The sequence below is a fragment of the Clarias gariepinus genome, chromosome 6, assembly GCF_024256425.1.
Source record: "Clarias gariepinus isolate MV-2021 ecotype Netherlands chromosome 6, CGAR_prim_01v2, whole genome shotgun sequence".
NCBI lineage: Eukaryota > Metazoa > Chordata > Actinopteri > Siluriformes > Clariidae > Clarias > Clarias gariepinus.
In genome coordinates, this window is record NC_071105.1 from 17,108,347 (window position 1) to 17,119,145 (window position 10,799).

Genomic DNA, 10,799 nt, shown 5'->3' on the forward strand with positions numbered 1-10,799 from the left:
TGAGAAAAGTGGTGTCCAAATGCAGCAAATTATAGGACGCATTTTACCAAAGCGGACCTGTGACTGTGGAAAGCCACAAGGGTCAAATCAACCCTTTGTTTTATCTCCCAAACACAGACACGCGACGACAGATAGGCCACATGCACATTGTCCCGACCAATGTGCCGAAAAATCCCGCCGGTCAAAGCAAGTACCAAAAACAAAAAATATCTTAATAGCAAGCAAATCAGACAATGTAAAATGTTCAATTTAGTCAAGTAAAAAAAACTCAAAATGTACAAGTCTGGTCAAACTGGTTTACCAGATTCACCAGCTTAGCCTGTTTCAGGCTGTGGTACATTGTCACATCAATGTGGATTTTAAGCAGGATTGGGACAAAGAGACATTTACATCATACAATATAGTGATTCTGTTGCAGAAAAACAGACTGGAACAACACTAACATTAGTTTGTTTGATGAAGCACTATATGTTTATTTACTAGCATCATCAGTAGGTTGATGATGGGCCTAGCTCAGGTTCGAATTCTGGTCAGGGAAACAACTATAGCTTACCCTGAGAACTTTTAGAACCAAAAGAAAAAAGGTTTAATGGCATTTGGAAGTATATGTTGGTCCAATGTCATTGTATCAAAGTAATTCTAACTTTTAAAACAACCTAGTACCTTTGGTTTTACAACATCCATGACACTGCCAGAGAATCACTGGGACACTGTTGTGACAACTTTGTGACGACTGTGACAACCTTGTTTCCAATTACTTGAACAGGATAAGAACTCTTGAATACCGCTTCCAGAGCAATGGGTCCATCAGGGTAAGAACCGAAGCACATGAAGCGATGCGTCCATCACGCATAGTGCTCACTGTACAAGCACCAGGAGGCGGTGTTATAATCTGGGGTTTCTTCACATGGTCAGGTCAAGGCTAAGCAACAATATGCTGCAAAACATTGAAGTCAGCTGATGACCTAAATGTACCAAATGACTAGAATATCCTATCTATGGATTTTTTTCTTTCATGATGGTATTGGCATATTATAGGTCAACATTGCAAATGTTCATCATGCTCAATTACTGAAAGAGTTCTTTTGGAAGCACGTGGAATCATTTTCACACATAAATTGGCCAAAAAAATCTCCAGTTGACTTTGTGTGAATGCAATGAACATCTGTAACAAAACATGTAAAAAGGAAATAAACACACACACACACACATGCGCGCACACACACACACACACACACACACACACACACACACACACACACACACACACACACACAATTCCATATTGACTCTTGTTTAACCAGTCCCGGGCGTTCCAGCTAATGAAAAGATTAGGGGCTTGGAAGAATATGCCTGGGGCTTTTCTCTCTCTCTCTCTCTCTCTCTCTCTCTCTCTTTCTAACTATCTTTTCTATGAAGCTTAGCATCTTAGGTTGAGGAGGTTATAGCTACTTTTTGTAATACATTCATATAGTGATGGCCAAAAGTGTTGAAACAGAAGTGAAATTTAAAGAACAACATTCTTTAAACAAAAATGACAATCAAAATAATAGCAATAATTTGTTATTTTCTGCAGTAAAATTGCTCTACAACAATATTTAGCATGGAGTCCTTTATTCTTCAAAACATGTTGAATAAGGCTGGGCACAGAGTGAAAAACATGTCTGCAGTACTCTGGTGCCACATGCTCAATCCATGTCTGCTTTCGTGTACAGTTTGCAATTTACTTGAAAATTTTATAGTTTCAGCCATTTTTGCACAGACATAGACACGCTCTCTTCAGAAAGTTAAAATCCTTCCACAATTTTTTCTCCATCTATTGACTAAACAAACTTATTCTAAGTACACAACTTACACAACTCTTCAGCCAGATAGGCGGGAATTTGTGAAAACACCTGTTTATGTGCACACTGAGAACTAGAACACATGGTATATGTACTCTTAATACTTTTGGCCACCATTGTATTATTGCTCACACACACACACACACACACACACACACACACACACACACACACACACACAAACACACACACACACACATGAGAGAGAGCATGAGAGAGAGAGATTTCATATTATTCAGTTTAATGAAACAACTGAACTAAACTGAGAGGGAGTGCTTAGGCGTTATTAAGTTCACTTATCTATAGTATAATAGATTATATACTGTATAATAGCCAAGTCTTCCAGCTTTGCATGCAATGTTTGTGTGCAATGTTTAATTCCTTAAACCCACCTAATGACCCCACTGAACCAGTTTATATTCATCTTGTTGCATACACTAGAATTACAAAAAAACTTGCATGACTGATATGAACTAATTGCCAGGGATGAGTATAAGAATGTGCCTGTAATTAGCCACAAAAATAAGTGTAAAAGCTTATATTTTTGCTTACTGTGGAAAAAAAAAGGTTTACCAGAAAAAATAACAAAATACTGATCAATTTAATTATTTTATAAGGACCATCTTTTTATTTAATTTTTTATCTAAGTCTGCCTGGCTGATGCTAAATAAAGTCGCTTGGGCGCCCAGCCTAGCTTGGGCCTGTGACAGAGAAGTTGAGTTTAATAAGTGACCTGTGGAAGTTTTTATTAAATATTCCATTGTTTACACCTATAGTGGGTATTATATTGTAAAAAAAGTAATGTCCAAGACATTTTCTATAATTTATTTTCAATCAATTTTCTGGCCAATAGTTTTAGATATTCCTTTAAAAACAGATGCTTTATTGCTTAAACACAGAAATCTAGAACTGATTTGGAGTGTCTATCAGTAGTATGTAGTTATGAAACATAATAGGCACATATTACAATAGGGGATGAGGACGTGGCATTGACTAGCAGGATTCCTGTGGTTTATGCATATGATAAACATTTCGTGTTAGAATTTATACCATAAACGATGACTAGATAACTGGTCCAGTAAAAATAGCCAGTTGGGGATACTTAGGAAATTTTCCATAGCTTATGAATGGACTGATCAAATAATGGTACTATAGTAGTACAAAGTGTTATATTATATCTGATCCCACTGAATAAATAATGGGACAAACACAAAGTTTTTTAAGAAACCTTAGATCATCATAGAATCATATTCTTATTGAAAATATGAACACCATTTTTATTTTATTACAGCTGAATCATTCCCTGCCTTTGATGGTTTTACCACTAACATTTGTGTGATCAAATCTTTTGAATGCTTAAAATTGACACTTGTTAGAATGTGATTGATCATACTTCTTGTGTGTGTGTGTGTGTGTGTGTGTGTGTGTGTGGATGTGTGCAGCACTCCCTATTGGTAGGTAAATGTAATCGTGGGCAAATTGATTATGAGTAGGTTTCATTCCACTTACTGTCAATCATATCAGCATATTTCGTAGCACTCTCAACTATTTTTTATTTATAAATATACTAGTTATAAATTACAAATAAAGAAATGTGTAAATGTAGCTCTATTGAGCAACCCAGGGGTGACAGGGGCAGGGAAAATCTCCCTGCGACGATAAGAGGAAGAGATTTTGAAAGAAACCAGACTTAAAAGAAAATTTGCATTTGTGTAACCATGAGCTTGTGAGCTTCTAAGCAACTTATAAAAAGCATCAATGTCATTTCAGAATTCATTATAGCTTTAAAATGAAGTCATTTTTGTTAATATTATCAACTTTTAAAGACTATTAATGCATATTTATTAAGCAGGGAAACTAGCTGCATAACTAAAAGGGAGGAAAAAATACAAAAGGGCAGTCTGGCATAATTGTGTGTGTGTTCTTTGTGTGTGTGTGTGTGTGTGTGTGTGTTGCTCTATGCCCATGAAACCTCCAGATTTGATCGTTGAAGCTTAAAAATATCAAAAGACTTGATAAAACATTTTAAGCCTGAACATTGACACTGTTTAAATCCAAAAAAAAAACTATTTAGGGTGTTACATATCTGTAAGACTTTGCAAGTGAAAGTCCTGCCCCTGCTGTACAGTATAGGCTGTACTATTTGAAGTAAGTCTGCCATGTGTACTAGGCTTTTTAAAAGGAACTCTAGGCTTTTTAACCGAAACTTATGTGATGCAACAAAGGAGTTTCCCAAGCAGGTTTTAACTTTTATGTGATGCTCTTGCTTTAAGTTTATTAACATAGCAAGAATAAGTATCACACTATTCATAGCTCCAGTAGACAGATTGGAACACTGTCTTACACCAAAATAAAGACACATTTATTCCATATAAATATGCCATATTTCTATACAAAGTGGCACAGAAGTCATAAAAACTTATAGACATGGGAGAAAGATAGTTAACTCTTCCTCAAAAAAAAAATATATTTCTTATCGATTTCTATAAGAAAAAAGGAACACCAGGTAACAACAAAAACAACAAGGGCTCTGCAGTAGGTTGGCACCCCATTCATAGTGTTACCTGCCTTGTTCCCTAATTTCCCTGGTATTGGCCTTCCAAGATCAGCCACAATATACAAGGAAAAAAAAAAACTAATACCTTAATGAATTATTGACAAGGTAAATATCCAACTGATACTTTAGTAAAAACAGTATTTATAAGAAAAAAAATCTTATAAATGATTCTGAGACAATATGTGAGGATAAAAATAATGAGAGACCCATAGAGGAAATCTATACTCAAGGCCTCTTAGACACTTTTCTAAAGGCAAATAAAATGTATTTTAGGGTTCTATATAGAACCTTTAATTGTTCCCCTCATGGACAAACTGAAAAATCATTTTTTAAAAATATTTTTTATTTTTATTTAAATTTTTTACCCCATGGTGTAAGCCTGGCAGAGATAATGTAAAAACAACAACAACAAAAAAACGAAAACAAACAAGGTAAATAATGGCGTGGTTGGCCTACTTTGGAGTAGAATAACTTGTGTGGCCTGTACCCCAGACCTTCTCACCTGACATCAGTGTCCAACCTCACTAATGTTCTTGCGGCTGAATGGAAAATTCCTGACGGCCTTGCTCCAAAACATAGTTGGAAGACTTTCCAGAGTAGTGAACACTATTATAAAACAAATAGGAATTAAATCTGAAGTGGGTCGTTCAATACAGGATGATGCTCAGGTGTCCACAACCCTTTGGCCATATAATGTACTTTGACCCCTATCTTTTAAGAAATCATAAATATGTATTTTTCACCTGGAAATGTTATTATTCAAATATCCCCTCTTGGCTGGGTTCTCCTGCATTCAGCATTCAAGGAGCTCATACTCCTCATCCTGGGTAAGGAGTAATGAGGGTAAATAAAACAGTCAGCAAGGAGGGTAAATATAACAGTCAGCATGATTATGCTGCTAAACCTGGCTAATTAAGCAAAATTGCACATCAATAATGACAAAACAAATATAATGCTAATAAATTTAGTTTATAATTACACACCTTTCAAAAAGCCTGATACACCCATGCTGCCACATGTTAAAACAGAAAAAAAAAAAAACATTTGAATGGCCTTAAAAATATGAGCAAATAACAAGAATAGCTATAAATATTGAGCAGACATAACAGTGTTGTTCTCTTCTCTCCCCAACAGTAATGTCTTTTGTGAAAATAGTGCAAAACAGCCTTTAGAACAGTTGTTAATATGTCAGAGTAGTTTTCCACTTTCAGGCCTGGGCGGGAATGGGTGGGCCATTTTGAAGTAGCAGTTTCATGCCAAATACAATGCCAACTAAAGAGATGACAACGAGGCTTGTGTTTCAATGCAGTAAGTTTTACCTCAGGTGATGGGACAATCGACTGATCATCAGAGTGACGCCTGAGACATATCCTTGTAATAATATTTTCATGTTGTTTGGACATTTGAGATAAAAATAAATGTGTTATTTAATGCAAAATATACATTTTAATTGTTATAATTAATATTCATATGTTATTTATTACATACTAACATAAATGAAATCAAATAAGTTATTTTTGACATTCACTGTTTTGGTTTTGTTTTGGTGTCTTTCAATGGAGTTGAGGTTTAACGTTTTAAAGAAATTTTAACCAGGAGTTTAAAATTCTCTTACTTCTTTGTAAATAGGACATGTCCAAAAGAAATAACTTCATATACAGTAGTACAACGTGAGGTGTTTTCCCAGGGAAAAGAGAGAAAGATAGAAAGAGAGAGAGAGAGAAAACAGACAGGCAGACAGGGGTCAGACGTGTCGCCTCCCCAATCCTACTTAAATTAGCTAAAAAAGCTCCGAGCAGGGGAGAAAAGCCAACCATCATTTTATCCCACTGAAAAAATAAAATAAAAATTTAATGTATTAACATGTATAATTTAAGGGCAAAATTTTACAAACAAGTAAAATCTCTAAGTTAAAATAATGGTATGTATGTTTATCAAAAATTTATTCACTAGAATTAACTACATTACAAACTTTATTTATTTTAGTCAAATACACATATTATTGTGTAAATGCTATACACAGCAATAATCTTTTTTCAATTATTATTTTAGGATGATAACATTGGGTTTAACAGGTTGGTTATTATTAAAATTAACTAGTGTACACTACTACTGTGGGTCATGGTGTTCATCTGAATTTAGATGGCTATAACTCTAATGTGGAATCACCGATACTGTATACAAACCATGTGGGTCTGGTCAAGGAAGGAATCAAATTTGACTTTCAAACAAGGTAAAGGAAAAATTGTCTGTTTATTCCTACATACAGTAGTTGTGGAAATATAGTTATATATCAAGTCTTCTTTCTTACATTAGCTCTTTGTTTTCTGAAATAAATGTGACAAAACTTTTTTTGCAGTTGTAATACATTTAATAGAACTTTTGATAAAATGGAGAACAGCACCACATACTGTAACATTTCTTGTGGAAACTGTAAAAGAGCTTTGATAACAGTTGCTCACATGTTTTGCCCAGTAGTTTTCCACTTTCAGAACTGTGGGTTGGAATCTACAGGGTGTGTTATGTTCAAGCAGTAGTTTCATACCACACACAATAGTCAATTCTTCATTCTAAAACATTGTGTTTTATAAGTCACTGAAAATATTGCACAATGCAGTTAACAGTTGCAAAAGATGTTAGACTATTGAACATTTATCGATATTTTTTATATTAACATTTTATTTATTGTATATAACATATTCAGAATAATTCAGAAGCAGAATCATGAAAAGATTATTGAACAATAAATCCTTTACATCCTCCCAGGAGGAGTTTCAATTAGCTGACACACTTATATGTTTACACTGACAAATGTATTCTTTTCTAGAAAACAAATGAAACCTAATGCCTCATCATGGGTTATGCAGAGACCTATGTGGTCTTTTCCTTGACTTATTTTAAGCAAAGTCTTAAAAATCCTCTACCATTCAGAGCTCCTATGCACAGTCCTCCTTAAGTCATTCCACAAGTTTTCGATAAGATTTACATTCACTGAATACTTTAGATGGGACACTGAACACCTACACACTGATGAATTTACCTAATAGACAAAAGGTTTGGCTGCAGTGCATAAAATCATGCAGATATGAGCCAGCAGCTTTAGGTAATGTTCAAAGTAACCACAAGAATAGGGAAAAATCTGCATGATCATTAGTCTTTTTGTCTGTTTTCAAATTTCAATGATTTTGGCCATGGCATGATTGTTAGTGCCAGATGGGCTGGTACAAGTTTTTCTATAGCTGCTTATCTCAACGTTTTCTTAAAAATGTGCACTAAAGATAAAAAAATAAATAAAACAGTAATTGGCTGTTATGTGGATGGAAATTCCGTGTTCATGAGAAAGGCTAACGGAAATTGGACAGAATTTAACACAGGCTCACAAAAACTGTACAGGTTAAAACTGGATAAATGTAGTCTGATCCTAATTTTTTTTGTGCTGAGGCACACAGATGTTAGGGTCTGACTTGGACACCAACAGCATAAATTCATGGACATACTTTGCCTTGTGCCAACTGTCCAGTCTGGTAAATGTGACATTATTATTGGGGGAATGTTTTCTTGACACATGCTGGGCCTGTTTTTAACCAAACAATAATCCTATTTTGAGTGTATACCCATTGTTTAATGGCTACTTCCAACATGGTGTCATAAAGCAGAAGTCCTAAACTAGTTTCAGGAACATGACAATGGTTTTTATGTTTATCACTGGCCTTCCTAGTTATTGTCCAAAATAACTTTGGGCTTATTGAGTGCTGTCTTTTGCATCACTACTACCTCAAAGCTCACTAGAGTGCAGCCCAAGACTGAACCAGCCTCCTTGATGATGCAGTTTGCATATACCAGCATATACATCTCTCCAGCATACCTCTGCAAAAAAACCACACTGACTAACACCTACTGTTAAAAGATCTGTAAAAACTTACTGCCACCACCATAGTTCCATGTGGAGGTGGGCTTCTTTAGATAATGATCTATTTTGGAAACTATTTTGTGCCTCTCTTCTATTATAATCTTTGTAAATTATTTTGTGCCCCTCTTTAGATCCTTGTTTTAGGTTATTTCGAGTGACTTTAACATCATAATTTTTGACATAGTAACGTGATCTACTATGAAATGGCATGCACATATGCAAACAGGTAATTTTAAGGTTTTGTTCTTTTTTTCCTTTTGATACAGGACATTAAATGTGGTAAATTAATTGACACATTTTATCTAGTTTTTTATTTATTTATGTTATATAGAGTGTTTAGATTTTTTAATTTATTTTTTGTTAATGACAACTGTATGTATATGTCACAAACGGGGTGTAAGGGCAGGTGTTGATCGCCGTGGGCAGAGAGCAGGCAAAGAGGCAGAGGGGTTGTGTAATCAAAAAGAGTCTTTTAATGATGGTAAACATAAAAGTATAAGTAAAGACTCCAACAAACAAAAGAACAAACAAACTCAAACAATACTTAATAACTTTGTGCTAACAGGGGCTTTCTGGCAGGACACAGGCAGACGGGTGAACACCACACGTCCTGTGGCGTAGCACAGGCAGAAGGACAAACACACCCTGTGGCGAGACACAGGCAAAGGGAGGACAAACACACCCTGTGGCGAGACACAGGCAGAAGGAGGACAAACACGTAACGGGGCACAAAAACTATGCGTGGAGCTGAAACTGGACACTAGGGGGAGACACGTAGAGAGACTAGCGACAGGAGAGAGACGGGACTAGGGCTAAAGACATGGCAATCAGCTAGGCATGGCAATCAGCTAGGCATGGCTTTTAACTAAACATGGTTAAGATTGCTCTTAACCATGGCAGTCAGCTACACATACACCTAGCTAAACATGTCTTCAGCCCCAACATGCACTAAGCTACACTTACCTAATAGATCAAAACACAGTACCCAGTGGCTAAGCGAGGCGGCACTCTAAGGCTAGGCGAGGCGGCACTAATAAGCTAGGCGGCATTTCAAAGCTAGGAGAGGCGGCACTCTAAGGCTAGGCGGCACTAACAAGCTAGGCGGCACTCCAAAGCTAGGAGAGGTATGAAGGTAAAACAGTAGCAAAACCCGAGAGCTTGCAAATTCGAATCTGAGAACTTGTAAAATGAATATTTGTATTTGTAAGTTGAAATTTGTACTCACAGCTCTGATGTGAAAAGCTGCATCTATCGATTTGCACACCTGTGTTTTGAATTCGAAGTTGCAGATTAACAGGCACAATTGTGTACTACACATTTATCTTTGCGCTTTACTTCAGTTTCGCTGTACAACCACAAGTCGGCGCTCACAACCTCTCAGATCTGGCAGTACAACCTCAAATCCCGGCGCTCTGACTTTTGCTACTCATTTTGCGATATTCCTGTAGCAAAACTCACTTGTGCACTTGTAAACGCGGGGGCGGGGCTGGGGTGGAAATGAAGTCATTTTATTGGTCGATGCCTCACTAATGAACAACGCCAGCCATAATGCAAACATTTGTATGCATATGTATCAGCTATTTTGTTTTTAAACGCTTGGAATTTTTTTTAATTAACTATCATTAGTTTTACTAGATTTTATATACCAGTAAAAGCGCAGCAATGTCGTTTAATTGGTTGGCATAGACGACCACCACCACCGAAACGGCGCGAGCTGCTCTGTGTAGTCTGTGACGTCATCGCGCACAAAACGTCCCACTTCATTGGATGGCTCCAACCAATTAAATTAACCCCCCACCCCTTAGAAGTGCAAGTCACAGCACCCCGTTCCCGAAGATGGGCCGCACGGTTTGACACCTCACTCATGGGACTCAGTCAAAGTTGGTCTCAATGTTAAGTCTGTTGGTGGTTAATTGCCCCCTGCGGGGGCAATTAACCACCCACCCCTTCAAACAGTCAGAGCACCCTACTCCCTAATAAGCCGCACGGTTTGACACCTCATTCATGGGTCCACGACGAACGGTGCAAGACTCAGTCAAAGTTGTTCTCAGTGTTAAGTCTGTGGGCGGTTAATTGCCCCCTGCGGGGGCAATTAACCACCCACCCCTCAGAAAAGTCACAGCACCCTGTTCCCGAAAATGGGCCGCACAGTTCGACACCTCACTCATGGTACTCGGTCAAAGTTAGTCTCAATGTTAAGTCTGTGGGTGGTTAATTGCCCCCTGCGGGGGCAATTAACCACCCACCCCTTCAAACAGTCAGAGCACCCTACTCCCGACACCTCATTCGTGGGTCTACGACGAACGGTGCGGGACTCAGTCAAAGTTGTTGTCAGTGTTAAGTCTGTGGGTGGTTAATTGCCCCCTGCGGGGGCAATTAACCGCCCACCCCTTCAAACAGTCAAAGCAATCTACTCCCGAATAAGCCGCACGGGTTGACACCTCATTCATGGGTCTACGACGAACGGTGCGGCACTAGTAATTTTTTA